The 16,763-nt window shown below is 33.5% G+C and overlaps 2 long non-coding RNA genes across 3 annotated transcripts in view; both read left to right on the forward strand.

The window, feature by feature from the left end:
* Positions 1–16,763, forward strand: part of LOC136792358 (uncharacterized) — a 91,990-nt gene that overhangs the window by 72,333 nt on the left and 2,894 nt on the right. Inside the window, exons 1-2 of one of the 2 annotated variants that reach the window (XR_010836024.1) lie at positions 13,948–13,995; positions 15,969–16,153. This is a non-coding gene — a long non-coding RNA (uncharacterized lncRNA). Of the gene's footprint in view, positions 1–13,947; positions 13,996–15,968; positions 16,154–16,763 lie in introns of those variants that run through there. The other variant, XR_010836023.1, reaches the window with a different exon arrangement.
* On the forward strand, positions 35–11,129 carry LOC136792360 (uncharacterized). Its single transcript, XR_010836026.1, has 4 exons — positions 35–94; positions 3,928–3,980; positions 5,677–5,777; positions 10,967–11,129. It is a non-coding gene; the product is annotated as an uncharacterized lncRNA (long non-coding RNA).

Genomic DNA, 16,763 nt, shown 5'->3' on the forward strand with positions numbered 1-16,763 from the left:
TTGAGAACTGATTTATAGAACACATCTGCAAATGCTTGTCTGGCAGTCATCAATTAGTCCAGAAGACAGCAGAGAATCTAATCTTCGTTTTTAGGTAAGTGGTTCAAATATGTTGTCCTGCTGATATATCATTGACTGTATAAAATCTGGAACATTGTCTTTGGTTTTCCTGTTTTTAGTACTTATCGCTAGATTTGTCTGTTCCTCCAGAAGCTATTGATAATTATAATCTATATTTTGAATCAGTTGTTTTAACTCCATACTGCAAGTCACATATCCATCTTTCAGACACAAGACTTACCTACTGGCCACAGCCCAATATTTATGCCATGACACAGCCTGGTAACTCCACTAGATCTGGCGTTTTCTGATCCACCCCATCTAACAGCCTTCCGTGCCTTGGTCTTATACTATGTCACAATTAATTAGTTACATATTGAATAAAATGCTGGTACTGTCAACTAACTCTTATTCAACATGGATTTATGGTGTTTATGTATCATAGTATTGTATAAATGAAAAGGCCTGTTTGAGAGCCTTTAAATGAGGTATTCTAAGTTTATCAATTTTATAATTATTATGGTGAAGTTAAAATATACATAATGGTAACACTGCCATTTAGTGTTTTAATTTAATAGATTAAGTTTAGTGTCAGAAAGCCCTCAGTTGAAAGTATGTTAGAGATACCACTGTTAACAGCATTGATTTTAGGACTGTAGGTGTGTGCTCCATTTGATAGACTGTCAGTTGTTGGATAATTTGCTATGTTATTGTAACCCAATTAAAATAATGAATCATTAGATTCTATAACCAAGATACAGGACTAGAGAATGAACACTCCAGAGTCCTGGCTTCATTCCCAGCTCAGTCAATATCTATTACAAATAAATAATCTCACCTGCCTATTTCATTTTCTCCATCTATAAATCACAAATGCTTAGAGTTACCAAGTTAAGCCTTCAGAGCAAGTTGTAAAGATTAATAAGTTAATGGTTGTAAAGCTGTAAATCCTCAATCATAAATTATTATGCAAGGGTTCTGATTATGTAGTTACTATTTAGGTAAACGACATAAAATCATATTTAATCTTTAAATAACTGAGCAGATAGAACTGCTGATATAATACACACACGCAATGGCTAGCTTTTTATTTGCATATTTCCAAGATATATTTGAAAGACATAAAAAGGCAATGATTTGCATATGCTAGCACAAAGGTGGAAATGAGAGTAAGTTCATTATTTGAAAATTTGAGGTCATTATCTAATGTAAGAAAGTTGTTATCTGACATAAGTCAAAATCAAATACAGAATTCAGCAGTTGGCTACAGGACTAATGCTTTAAACTATCTACCAATAGTCCCATAACAATTTTACTTCTTTCAGAAAAATGTATCCTCTGTTCTGTGAAAAACTTCAACAGTTCTTCAAACCCATACCTTTTACATTCATGTTCCCAAATATAAAATCCTTGACTTCTTCACTTCAGGCCTTGGACCAGCATGTCTCTATAAAGTGTATCATTTTTTTTCTCAAAATTAATTTAATTGGATAATTTTTAGTGATATGGGATGAGGGATAATTTGATTAACATACGTAAAGTTTTAAAGTTTAAAGAAAAGCATGGTCTTTAAAAGTATAAGAAGGGAAGAAATCTTTGAGAAGCAATTTGTGAGAAGTGTTATACTAATTGCACTAAAAGATTTGGATAAAATAAATGTTCATAAGAGAGCACTTTTTTTATAATAGTGAAAAATTGCAATAAACCCAAACAGGTGACAAAAGAGTAAAAATGAATTAAGTTTTATGCATATAAAAATTGCTGTGCAGCTATTAAGTTGCTTATTTTTTATATTTTAATTCTATAAAATACTTAAATATGTTACTATGTAATAAGTATGGATACAAAACTATAATACAGGATATTCCATAATTTAAAAAAATATTTATGATATAGAAGAGTGACTGTGAGGAAATACACCAAAAATGGCAGTGAGATTATCAAGTTTTTATTTTCTTTTTTATTCAATTTAGATTTTTCTCAATTTTATTTTTCAGTCTTCATTTCCTTAACATCTTGAGGAAAATTCATCAATTTGTGATGTGCACAAGTTAATCAAAACTTCTGCTTTATTTTTATGATGCCATTTTGACAATCAATTTATCTATTTTCATTTGAAATGATGTCTTTAGCACTTTATTCACTTAAAACTTTTAAATACCTCTCACTTCTGTGCTTCAAGAAGCATGAGAATTTTCGAAAATCATCAAAAGTAAAATTGAATGTAAAAATGAGCTATTTTTAATCTATGACATCTTGCTCCTCTATTCTCTAACAACTTATAAAATAAATTATTCCAGAAATATGTATTGACCTCCTACTATATTCTAGTTGTTGTATATCAAAACTAAATTCTCTAGATTTTTGGTTGACTTTGATTTAAAATATATTTGAGAATTTATTGTGGTATTCTTTGTAATTTGTTCTAATGTCTTTAATCTGCAATGGCAGATTCTTAGATTGGCTTTCTCAGCCTTTATTTCACCCATCTTCTATTTGAAGAGGTTGGAAAGCTAAAAGTTATATTTCCCAGGCTTTCACATAACTCAATTACTACTAAATAGATGCACTTCCACAAAAACTGGAAAGTGCAAATGAGGCAGAGGTAATCCTGTGATTTCTGGCTCTCATCACCTGTTAGGAAGGCCATGCTTTCCCTTGTTCCATTGTTCTTTTTCAAGAAACAGTAGCAGTATCAGTGACTTGACCTAACCCTCTAATCTGTAGTTTCCAGGTTCAGGTGTTGTCTATTCTCTAATTCTCTTGTGTCTAGAGACTGTGGTGAGGGTGACCACAACTTCAGACCTAGACGCGTACAGCTGATGGTGACATCAAACATGGTAGCTCCCTAGTGGGTCAGTTTTGTATTGTTCTTGGAGCCATTCCAAGAGCCCCAGCCTAGGAACTGCTGGTTTACCCCATCCAACAATTTTACAAGCACTTAAATCTCTGTATTTTATAGTAATACATCATGTTTAAATATCTAGAGTGGTTCAACATTAAACCCTGCCTGATTATTTTCTTTAGCTGTTGTACCAATAATACTCACTGAAATATATAATAACAGAATTATAAACAAAACAAAACCAAAACACTTTAAAAAAATTTCCTCTCCTTCTTCATGGGTAAAGATCTTTACTTATTAAAATGTCTACTTAAGGTATATTTTCAGTCTCTAATTTTAAATAGATAGAAAGGTAGATAGATAAATAGAACACAGTTTCCTGTAGCACAAATATAACAATCCTAAAAACAGCAAGCTTCATGCACGCAGTTTCATAATTCATAATTTTGCCCTATGATATGTCAGTGTTCAGTCCCATTGAAAAAATCTGGACTTTCTCTGGTCTGGTTGCTGAATTGTCTACTAAAATATTTTAGCATCCGCAAATGCCTATTAAAAACATCTTACATTAATATGGTCCATTCATCATAGTAAAACAGTGCTGATACATTACCATCAAGTAAACCCCATCCTTTATTCAGAGTTCTTCAGCTTTTCCCTGATTTCCTTTTTCTGTTTTAGATTTCCATCCAGGATTCCACATTGCATTTAGTCATCGTGTCTCTTTTTGCTTTTCTTGGTTGTGAAAGTTTATCGGACTTTGATTTTAATGAACTTGATAGTTTTAAAGGTTACTGGTCAGTTATATTGTATAATGTCCTTCACGTGATGTCTGTATAATGTTTTTCTCATGGTTAGACTGGGATTATGGGTTTGGGGGAGGAAGATCACAGAGGTAAAGTACCATTATCATCACAGAGTATCAACATGACTTCTCACTGTTGATGTTAACCTAGATCACGTGGCTGATAATATTTGTTAGGTTTCTCCACTGCTAAGTTACTTTTTCTTTCTCCCTTTAGAAGTCAGTATGCACAGTCCAGATGTTAAGGAGTGGACAGTTGTGCTAAGTACAGTAAGTCTACACAAATTAATTGGAATTCTTCTGTAGGGGTAGATGTGTCTATTCTCCCCCATTCATTTATTAATTCATTTATTTATATCATTATGGATATTTATTTCATACTTTGGGTTATAATCCAATACTACTTTATTTATTTTGTTGCTAACAATTTTTCAGCTGTGGCCATTGGGAGCTCCTTTAGTTGGCTCCTGTGTTTTTTAGACATATCCCCATTAACGTAGCTTTTTTTTCCCCAAGTACTTCCTTACTTTCTGACACCAATAGATGCCCCAGGTGCATTTTTTATGTTTCCTGCACCAGTCCTCGAACCAGTTACCTCTCCAAGGAGTCATAATTTCTTCAACTGGAGCATGGTATTAGAAACCAAAATCTGGGCACTGGGTTTTCTGTTGCTTCTAGGCCCTGTCAGATGAAATATATGTATGTATACTAACCTGTGTATATGCACATGTCTCTATATATTTATATAGATAACCATCTCTATCTATATTAAGCTAAGCATGAGTTTATACTGATATCTCTAACCCCGATCCATTATCAAACGGCTAATTTTAGCCTCCTCACTTGCTTATCTGTAACCTCCCAACCCAATAGTGAGAAACTTGGCTTCCACTATCTGCCACCCATTTACTTAATTGTTCAATTCCAGTCTATGCAAATAATTATTTCAGAATTGTTGACTCATACCCCCCACGGGAAACAAATTTATCAGGTAGTGTACAGTTACATCACAGTTCATTTTGCCTTTAGTCATGAAGTCTCCACTTATTTCCAAAGTTGTTTAAGTCAACCCCTATTCTCCCACCCTCTTCAGTGAGATTGGTTTATTCATTTGTGATACTGTTACATTATTTTTGTCACATTCTGCATTACATCCTGAGATCCTCCAACCTCCTAAATGATTTTTTAAATTTGATACATAAGGTTTGCTCTTTATGTTGTAAAGTTCTATGTATTTTAATACTACAGTCTTATATGTTGTATTCACCATTACAGTATCATGCTGAATAATTTTGCACCTAAAAATACTCTGGGCATTACCTGCTGACGTCATCCTACCCTCTGCCAAACCTCTAACATCCACTTGTCTCTTTACGATCTCTGTATTTTTTACCTTTTCCAGAATGTCATATAATTGGGATTATACAGTATGTAGCTTTTTTAGAGTGGCTTTATTCATATCACAATTAGATACTCTTTTTTTGCAGTAGATGTCTAGTTATTCCAGTACCATTTGTTGAAAGACTGTCCTTTCTTCATTGAATTACCTTTGCTCCTTTGTCAAAGATCCGTTGGCTGTCTCTGCATGGTTCTATTTCTGAACTCTATTTTTATTTCTTTTCATATCAATTATACTTTTTATAAAAAGTTTATAGTGGTTGTTCTAGAGTTTACAATATACATGTTTAACTAATCTAATTCTACCTTCGAAGAACTCTATACCAGAGGGTTCTCAATTGCAGAGTATACTTAATGGCTCCCTCTCATCCTGTATGATATTGTTTTCTTTCATTTCACTTATCAATCTGTCTTTATCACAGAGTAAGTTGCTACTATTTTTAGCAACTACTATTTAAGCAGTTATCTTTAGATCAGTTAATAGTAAGAAATATAAATATATTTTTTGATTTATTTCTTCTCCTATATTATTTTCTTTCTGCTTGAAAAACTTTAACATTTTGAACAGGACAGGTCTGCTGGTGATGAGTTACTTCAGTTTTTGTTTGTGTGAGAAAGACTGTTTCTTCACAATTTTGAAGGATAAGTTCACTGGATATGAAATTCCAGGTTGGTGAATTTTTTTCTCTCAGCACTTTAAATATTCCACTGTGCTTTATTCTTGTTTAAACAGTTTCTGATACAAAGTCTGCTGCAACTACTATTGTTATTCCTCTATAGGTAAGATGGTTTCCTTTGGCTTTCTTCAAAAATTGCCTTTTTCTTTGGTTTTCTGAAGTTTTCATGATATGCATAGGCTTATATTATCTTTGAATCAGTCACATCCTGTGGTACTGGGGTTAGGACTTCAACATATACATTTGTTTGAGAACACAATTCAGCCTTTAACTTCCCTCTTGACTTTGGTTTCCCCTAAATACCACCAGAGACAGTTTGTGCCTTGCAGTTTGTTCAGCTGCAGTCCACTGTTACTAGACTAGACCCTATTGGTGTGTGGTAAGGTGTGGAGGAGGAACAGTGTTCTATAATCTTCTGATTAAGCCTCAGTGTTTTAGTGAGTCTGTGTCTCTGGTCTGTGACCATCACAAGTATTTCTTCTTATGTAGCTCCCTCCTCTTTCAATGAAACAGGAAAGCTAGAGAGGGCCGAAATGAGAAATACCCCATTCCCATGGCTCCTTAAAAGGAAGGCTCCAAAAAAATCATTTCCCCCGAGAGAGCAGAACTCTGTTACAGAAAAAAACATGGGTCTATTTCACAAAGGTTATTCTTCCTCTACCTCTGCTGGAACTAAGAGGGGATATTCCTCTGACTTTCACTGTGAATAACTGGTGGGGTTTTTTGGAGTTAAAGTCTACGAATATATGAAGCGCACCCCCCCCCCCGCCCCCCCGCACCAAGACTGCGGCTTCAGGAGTTTCTTGCTCTCACGCTAATCCATACTCAGCTTCAAGCAATTTGTCAGCATTACCATTTCAGGGTTTCTACATGTTTATAGCTCTAGCCACTTCCGTCCAGATAAACAGATTCCAGCTGTGATTCTCTGGATTTGCCCTTCTCTCCAGAGTTTGGGTTAGTGTCCTGTAACCTCAATCCTTTGATGGGTTTAAGAAAAGTCAATTGCAGTGTGTCTGGCTTTTTTTGTTATAAAGACAGAACTGATGATTTCTAAACACCTTACATGTTAAAGCAGAAACCAAATCCCCCAATTAACTTTTTATTTACAATTCAGAGGTCATTTATCAGTCTTCATCTTCCTTAATATCTCTGGGGTTTCCTTAGATGATCATTTCCTCTTCCATTGCCAGTGAGTAAACTATTCCCAGCCTGGGATAAGAAGCTTGTACCAGAATGTAAATCTACTACATCAGTAAGCACATGTTTAGCTCAGCTGACGGGTTTTTTTTGTAACAAGACTTCCTTGTTGTAGAGGCAGTGTTGTTGCACATTCTCGCACAAGTCCTCTGCCCTGTCATGGACTGGTCACAATCAGTTTGTTGACTAGCCACTTAAAGTAGAACTACCCAGTCTGATATATAGGTATATATTTTCTGCTACTACCTACATTATGGAATATATGAAACATGAATTCCCAGTTTATACTTCTCTCTTGACATCTTTGTTCTCTGATTCTGACATATAGGTTACCTCCCAAGCCATATACATAGGCCTGAGAATGGTGATACTGTTCCAGTGCCAATATTCATCATTCTTTTGATACATATCCTAGGATAATACATTTCTCAAACAACTTAATTGCCAAGATGGACATTTTTCCTGTGTCTGAATGGGAAATTCTTTATATTTTATTGATAGGACTCAATGTTATATCCTATATATTTAATATATAGTGTGAAAGTGAAGTTGTATGTTTTATCAATAGTCAAAATATATGTTGAATTTAGGTCACTTAAAATTTATAAAATTGTAAGCTCATGGATTCATTAACATTTATGAAGTATTATTAGTAAATATTAGTAGTCAATTATTCTTCTTGCCTTTATAACCTAAGAATTTTGTTATTATTATTTCAAACAGTTTCAATATTCTAGAACATTGTTTTTATAATGCCATTATATATTGATAAAAACAATATAAGCAACCAAGTAAGTAAAAATATTCTAACCTTCCAAACTAAAAATGTCTGACAGAGTCTGGAATATTTCCCAGAAAGAATCCATTGAATGCAGGTTTCCATGGTGATTAGCAAAAATGTGGAATGAAGTTCATTTCATGATAATTGCTACATATTTGCAGCTGAAGTGCATCTTTCAGTTTCAGTCGCAGACTTTGAGACCGTAATAATAGCTCTAGAATCTGAGTTGTATATTTAAACCTGTAATATTGTGCAGGGACATATCTAATTCTATGGAGATTCTTTTTCTGTGGTGACCAACATGGTAATTTTTAAAAGCTTATCCCTATTTATTGGGATTTCTGTGTATAGTTAATTGAGATTATGTTAGATTGATTCTTAAAAAACAGAATTTATAATGTCCCCAAGTCAATTTAAAGATAAAAGGAAAGCGTTTTATTTTAAAATCCACCCCTTTAGGAAGAAAGCTGAATTTATTTTTTGAGGCAGCGGAATGCTCCTGCTTTGTAATTATTTCTGAAGAAGTTCATGGTCTAATGCCAACTTTTGTGAATTAATAATAAGTTTTGAAAAATGTTGCCAAAATCAGAAAGTTGGTGCTTTGAAAGCTATTTTAACTCTTTGGGGCCAAGTGAAAATTAAATATAAAGTGTAACAAATTGCTAAGGGATCTGTATGTGATATTGTAAGTATATAAATAAACCCAGTCAAAGATTCTTAATAATAGTTGCAAAATAGCTATGTCAGATTTACTTTGTTGTGTACTACCATTTCAAGTCTGTGAAATGTTTTTATTTTAAAATATCTGTTTTTTCTTAATTCTTACAAAAACCCTCTGAATAAAAATAATATTAAAAAAAAATAACGTTCATTGAGGACTTACTATGTCACAAACACAGTTATGCATATACTAACTCATTTAGTCCTCACAGTAATACTAAGAAGTAGATTATTATTCTTATCTTCATTTTATGGATAATGAAACCAAGGCACAAAGAAATGAAGCAATTTAGCTGATGTCACACAGTTAGGGCAGGATCAGATTCAGAGATGGTGACTCTAATATCCACACTCTTAACTATATAATGCTATACTGCTGATCTGAAGTATTTTTATTCTCAATTTATGGAACCAAAATTAAAGGCTCAAAGAAGTCAAGTACCACCAATGTTACATAGTTATCAAATGGCAGAAATGGAGCAAGACTTTGTTTTCTGATTCTAAATCTAGGAAACAGTCCATCACAGCTCATGGTCTTCTTCGACTTGAATGTAAAATTAGTGTCCTCTGCCTGGCTAGTCGGGAAATAAAACAGGTTAGTTCTAAATGCTTGTTACGGTTATAGCCTTCAGACTGGACTCCCGTGTCATATGTTTATCATATTTGTCCTTTCCAAATATCAAATATATATTATATTACACAAAATATAGCATTTATTATTTTTATTCATGTGCCAGGAGACTAAAGGGTGCCATTGTTACCTGCTATATTGTTAAAGATCACTGATATATGATCAGTGGTTATATACGATATTAGTTATGTATCACTGACATATAAAGATTAAAACCCCAAATGAGCAGCTTGCCATTATTAACAACTAGTTCACCACTTAGCATTTCTTTTTTTTAAATTTTGTTTGAAAGTAAAAGGAATGACTTTTCACTATTGAGAAACCTATGGAAGTCAGCCTTTACATGTTATAAGAAATTTTCTGTCTGATTACAATAGTCCTTTTAAAATAAAGAAAAAAGGAAAGTGTAACATTGCATAGCTTCAGAGGGCTGAGGAATTAACATTTTCATGTGATTAGCAGGAGGAGGAAGGAAGAATAGTAGAATACCTTAATTCGGTCTCTAATAAATACCTCAGAAGTAACCTTACCCATGAAGTGGATCAAAAGTCTGGCATTGTATTTATGTGTGTGTGTCTGTATGTGTAAAATAGGAGCAACTGAAACTGATGTCCAAATTTTAAAACATCAAAACAAACAAACCAAAAAAGCCTATATATCATCCCAATCTAGTAGAACTGTCTACTCCAGAAAGATACAGTGGTGCTGACTGGGAAGGAAAAGCAGTTATAGGGGTCATAGGTGAACCAGAGGAACTGAGCAGCTGCCTTGTGACTCTAACAGACATATTTAATAGAAATACTTTAAATACATTTTCGTGTTGTTTTAAATTTTAGGTTTAAATCAATAATAATCATACACAACTAATAATTTTTGACTCTGCAGTATATTTCATGACATTAAAATAACAAAACACCATTAAAATAGCCTTCCTTACAGGGATGGCTTATCCCACATTTATTTAAGGGTATTTGTTTACTCTGTGCTCATGATTAGATTAGTATATATCCTAGCAGCATAATTATTTAGCCATATTTAAGAAGAAAATTAGTGTATTAGAACAAAATATAATAAATGCCTTTTTACTGATATTAAATATATTTCTAAAATTTAATTACAGCAACATGCATAATAGTGAATTTGATAACTCAAATACTAAGATTCAGAATCCTTAATCTTCACAGTGAAATAATTGCAAATGGGGACTCTTTTTAGTACTTACATAATAAATACTTTACTTTTGAGAGTGCTGTGATTGTCTTATCATCAGTGAAGTAATAGGCTAGCTAGTTACTAAGAATCAAAGTCTATGAAACATTTTACAAATTAGTCCTCACTGATATGTAAGTATTAAAACTCCCAAATGAGCAATTTGTCATTTTTAACAACTAGTTCTTAGCATTTTGGTTTTTAAAAAATTTTGGTTGTTTATGCCCATGCAGTCCTTATATGGTATTGAAATTAGTTAAACTATGAAGATTCTTCAGAAAGGAGTGATTAGTATGAAAATGTTTCTGCTTTTATCCTGCCCATTTAACAAGAATATATTGATTCCTTATGGTTTGGGAAGTATGGGATACACTTACCATTGTCTGAGAAAATAATATAGACTATTGTGACTCCCCAAATTTGCCAATGAGATTTTAATATATAATATTCCCTATAAAACACATTAAAATGCAATTGAACATGTTAATGGAATGACTTCAAATGTTTAACTGATTCAATAAATACAGGACAGAAATTATAATGTTATTATTCAGGTTAATTTCACTACTAAAAATAAGCACTACTATATGCCTCATTACAGTATTAGCATATGTAGATGAAGTTACAAAATTTTTTTTCACAGCCCAAGATTTACTGCTGATGTCGCAGATAATAAAGTACTACAAATCCACGTCAGACTGTGGATAGTGGGAGGTCTCGAGACGCACCCATTAGCTGTATGAGTCATTCCCATGCACCCATCTCACAAAACTGTGATTCAAATCTGTGCCTCATCAAAATCACAAGTGAGTACATATCACTGGCCTACTATTCACAGGAATAGCAACTGTAAGTGTTAAACTGTCATATGCCAAATATATGTTTGTAATTGAGACAGTTCCAGCAGAAAAATGATATCTTTTCTGAGCATAAATAATGTAGTTGGCAGAAAGAAGACTTTCATGAAACACTCAAAACAAACAGCATCTGAATTACTACAAAAATATAGTACACATTAAATGGTTCTATTTCTCCTATAAGAGTTTTCTTAAAAATCACCTCCTCTGTTAAGTGTCCCTGACTTCTCTAAACAAATTAACCACTTCTTCCAGTCTGAATATGTTTATTTAGCATTTCACAGTATCTGTTTCATATTTTTTTTCTTATTGTGTCTACCCTCAGCTAGAACTAGAGAATGTCAGACAACACGGAAATGTCATATTCATGTTTGTACTTCCTAGCACATTGCCATTGAAATATATCACTGTCTATCAGATTAAGTCATTCACTGGAAGCTCTGCTAGGCATGGGTTACTGGGCACAAATAATTGTCCTGTCCCTATTTGGTCCAAGAAGACACTTATTCAGGTGTTGTCTGTGGATTCAGAGTATGAATGGTGGCATTTAAGTACATTTATGTGAGATTTATCACATACTCTGGACACTGTGCACACAGGTACACAGAGAGATGACATGTAGAAGTATTATGATCAGAAAGGTATATGTTGATATGGCAGTAGATGATCCCCTTCAAGAGGAGATACTGATGGTTTATCTTTGTTTTCTGGTTTCTCTTTAGATGAAAGATTTGTGTGTTTATACTTTCACAAAAGACATGGTACTGTGACATATTTCATTATTCACTTTGAATTTATGTATTACATTTCATTTTCTGTCATGATTCAGTTACATTTTTTCCCTTCTGCAACTTCCGTGTGTCAAGTTGTGATAGCAGGAAGCATTTTGATTCTCCCCCACCATGATCCAACCCCCTCTACCAGTAGCTTCCGATTGCTAGGAAGGAGTGATGATTTGGACCTATTGGGGCACACAGGTTAGACACACTCTACTACCAAGTCCTGGCACCAGATCCTTTGTCACTAGAGATTCATTTTCATGATTTAATGATTTCTTCTAGTTTTTCAAAATAAAACTACTCATCAGAGAGGAATTCATACTATGAAGGAATTGATCAGATCACTTCCTTTCTGGATTGGAGGACTCTTAGAACTTCCTCAAAGGACTTGTCACCAGAGCAGTGCGTGACTTGAAGTTCAGCCTTATCTTTCCTGTCCTCCTCTGCTGATTAACTATGCCATTTGGTTATTTTTAAAGCATCATTAAGAAGAAGGGCTCCAAGTGATCCCTTTTCAGTATATTTTTCTTTTATAGTTATCATAGCAAGTAGCATAGCGTTACACTAATTGAAAAAATTTGATAATTACCTTTTCATCAATTAATGAAATATTTGCCTTCTTTCAGATATCAAAGGATTTTCCCTAAAATTTTTATTGTAACAGACACGTAATTCTGAGATGATTTTTTGTTAAGAAAGTGCTTTCATTTTAAACTCCAGAATTTTGACGCTTCATTTACCAACTATTCAGAAATCCTGCTGAGTTGGCACTTGCTTGGCAGCCTAGATGCAGTGGTACTATTGTAGAACCACTTAACTAATTTAGAGAGTTGTACAGTCTAATTCAACATGATATTTAAACAATATAGAGGCTTTTCAGAAAAGGAAAATATGAAGATCTGAATTTGTGTCACACCAAATTATACTAAATATTGATATAATGCCACACAAACAGGAAGACTTTTGCCGTTTTTCTTGTAAACCCTCATGAGAATCAGCATATCTGTCATTTCTTTCTTTGAACTATTTTCAACTTATGTTCTTCTCGGCTATGAAATAATGACTAATGAGTACTTTCTGGTTACAAAAGGGTTAAAATGTATTTGGTTATTTTCAGAAATACTTTCCTAAAGCCTTCATTTTCAAGATTGGTAGTAATAAGAAAAAAATAATACATGCACTAACAACATAATTTACATGGATGATAGAAACTGGGAGTGGGAAATCAATTTTGTACCACTATAAAATTTAAAATATGTGTGTAACTTTATGTTTGGTCTTATAAGTGTTTTGTAAATTATTGCTTCAGTAGGTCAAGAAGTTTGATATATACAAAGTTCTAGTGGCAAAGTGTTTTAGATGGCCAATTAGCAGGAGGAGAAAAATTAACCAATTTTTCTTAATTGAAGCAATGTCTAAGTGAATTGTCTAGTTATTAAAGATAAAAATATTATTTATGTTTATAACATTTAAAGTAGGGTGATGTCAAATTCATTCAATATACAAAAATATATTAAGTGTCTACTGTGTACTGGGCACTATTTTAGGTCTTGAGGAAACTGCAGTGAAAAAAACATTTAAAATTCCTATCTTTGTACTTATTTATATTCCTGAGAGGTAATACAAAATAAAGATAAATAAGTAAAATGGCTACCTTACAGAGAATAAATGAAGCAGAAAAAGGGAATGGCAATTAATTTTAAAATAAGCTAGCCAGAATATATAGATGAGATTTTAGTTAAAGTATTTATATATTTGTTGATATTCCGTATGCTTTCTTCAAGTTCTTAGTGACCCAGCTGAGCTAGTACATAGGTCTCTTCTTAAACTCTGTAAACTCCGAAGATGATCTTGAAATGGGATCTTTACTGTTTACCAGAGTCACCTTCATAAATATCTATGGAAACAGCTCAAGGCATAAAGAGTGTGGTTTTCCTGATCCTGGGGATGATGTTAGCCGCTAAAAAGATTGTACATTTTTTATTCAGCAGAGTCAAGTAAATTTGTCAAGACTGGTTGTGGGGATGGAGGTCAAGGTATGAAATATTTTCTTTTCTGATATATAGAGGTTAGAATTTGCTACTTGTTTAACCATTGGATGCCAATAAAAGTTAATAATTTTCCATAAGCAGTAAGATTAACCATGGATTTCTTTTGCATTTTGAAGCCTAGCTCAATAATGATGGAGTAACGTTAGTGGGAAAAAAAATCAGTGTTTTGAAATAGAAAACTTTATAAGATAATAAGAGATTTAAAAGCTGAAAATGTAATAATAGCTTAAAAAGATGAAAGAGCAGAAAGATCAGTGCCATGATGCATATAACAGCAAAATCTTTGAGAACAAATTACTTTAAAATTTAATCTTTTGCAAAAAGAAAAAAAAGATTCAGAAATCATTGTTTTTATTTATCATAAAAAACAAGTTTGTTTTAAATCTTAGTTTTATCCATTCCTTTTAATACTATTGGCAGAGAGAAAATCTAACTAAACTCTATGTGGAATGAGCTCTTACTCTGACATAAGTTATGAGTTAACCACAAATAATAACAATTATAGTTGACATTTATTGAAGGGATACCATGTGCTAGATATAGTCACAGATGATCCTTACAGAAACTTTATAAGTATTATTTTATTGATGAAGAAATTGAGGCTCAGAAAGATTGTTACTTCATCAAAACCAGACAGGTGGTAAATGACAGAGATAGGAATCAAAGTAGATCTAGAGTTCATATTCCTAAACTACACAAGTCTGACTTTTCTAAGCAATATCCTTGAATAAACTGTTACAATAGAAAAAAAATTGAAATAAGCTCTAGAAGAGCAAAAATGGAAAGCAAGGAACCAGTTGGGAGACTATTTTGTGGTTAGACCAGTCAGGGATAAAAACAGTTTAGACCAGAGTTGTAGTGGGGAAGGCTGTGAAAATTGGTCAGGTGTAGAATACATTTTGAAGGTGGAGCCAATAGCATTTGCTGCTTAAATGTAAGTGAGAGAAATATTAAAAGGAGAAAAGAGAGAGAGAAATGTAAGTCCAAAATAATATTTTTAAACTGAGATTAATAATACAGTTCCCTGATATGAGAACACTTGGGAAGGAGCATGTTTGATAGAGGAGGATGGCCATCATGAGATGAAGATGGTTAAATATCCAAATGGGTATGCCAAGAAGGCAGCTATATCTAAAAGTCTGGGGTTCTGGGGGATGTTCAGGCCTGGAGATATACGTTAGGGAATCAGTGACATTTAAAGCTGTAGGAGACATCTTAGTGGATGAATGTGAATGAGAATAATCTGATAACAAAGCCTTAGGGACCACCTGAATTTAGAGGAGGAGAAAAAAGATCTCACTGAAGAGCCTGAGAAAAAGGGATCAATAAGGGAGAAGGAAGATCAGAGGATAACCTTGTCATGGGGCCTCTATACTGAAGGGATAGAAAGAAGACGCAAATGGGGAACAGTCCTCTTGCTCTTCATTTGTCCTCATTAGCAACACTTGCACTGTATATAGAACATTTCTTGCACATTAAAGCAAGAAAGTATCCAAGGATCCCTTTAGAGGAAACATTTCACCTTTCTTTTTTAATTTAAATTTTCATTGAAATAATTGTAAAGTCTAATGCAGTTGTAAAAAATAATAGACATGCTGTACCTGTTACCATTCCTTATGCCAGTTGTCTTGCAAAACTGGTACAATATCACAACCAAGATATTGACATCAATATAATCCACAAATTTTGTTCAGATTTCCCAGGTTTTACTTGTACTCATTGTTCTCTCTCTCTGTGTATATTTCGCTCTGTACAATTTTATGAGTTTATATATCTACCACAAGAACCAAGATAAGAGTAGCTCCATCACAAGGATCCTTTTATAACCATCACTAACCCCTGGTAATCAGTAATCTGTTCATTTCCAAAATTTTGTCACATAAGAAGTGTTATATAAATGGAATTGTACAATATGTATACATTTGTGATTGGATTTTTCATTATTTTTTTTTGCTCAGCATAATTCCCTGAAGATTCATCTAAGTTACTGCATCTATCAAGAGTTCATTCTATTGTTGAGTACTATGGATGTACCACCATATGTTTAACCATCTACCCATTGAGGGACATCTGACCTGTTTCCTTGTTTTAGCTATTATGAATAAAGCTGCTGTGAACACTGCATATAGGATTTTTTACAAAGGTAAGTTTTAACTTATCTGGAACAAGTATTCAAGAGTGTAATTATCGTGTCATATGATAATTGCATGTTTAGTTTGTTGTGAAACTGCCAAACTGTTTTTCAGAGTGGGTGTACCATTTTACATTCCCATCAACAATGTATGAATGGTCCAGTTTCTTTGTATCTTCACCAGCATTTATTGTTGTTGCTATTTTTTAATATTAGCCTGTCTGATAGATGTATAGTGATATCTTATTGTGGTTTTAATTTGCATTTCCCTGATAACTAATGGAGGAGAATATATTTTCATATGCTTTTTGTTGTCTTAGCCCATTCAGGGCTCCTATGACAAAATACCATAGAATGGGTAGTTTAAGCAACAAACATTTATTTCTCACAGTTCTGGAGGCTGGGCAGTCCAAGATCAAGGTACTAGCAGATTCAGTGTCCCGTGAGGGCCCACTTCCTGTTCATAAGCAGCTGTCTTCTCCTTGGTGTATCCTCACATGGTAGAAGGGTTAGGGAGCTCTCTAGGGTCTCTTCTGTAAGGGTATTAATCCTATTTATGTGGGCTCCACCCTCATGAGCCAATTACCTTGCAAAGGCCCCACCTCTGAATACAATTACATTT

Source organism: Kogia breviceps, chromosome 13 (genome assembly GCF_026419965.1).
Source record: "Kogia breviceps isolate mKogBre1 chromosome 13, mKogBre1 haplotype 1, whole genome shotgun sequence".
NCBI lineage: Eukaryota > Metazoa > Chordata > Mammalia > Artiodactyla > Physeteridae > Kogia > Kogia breviceps.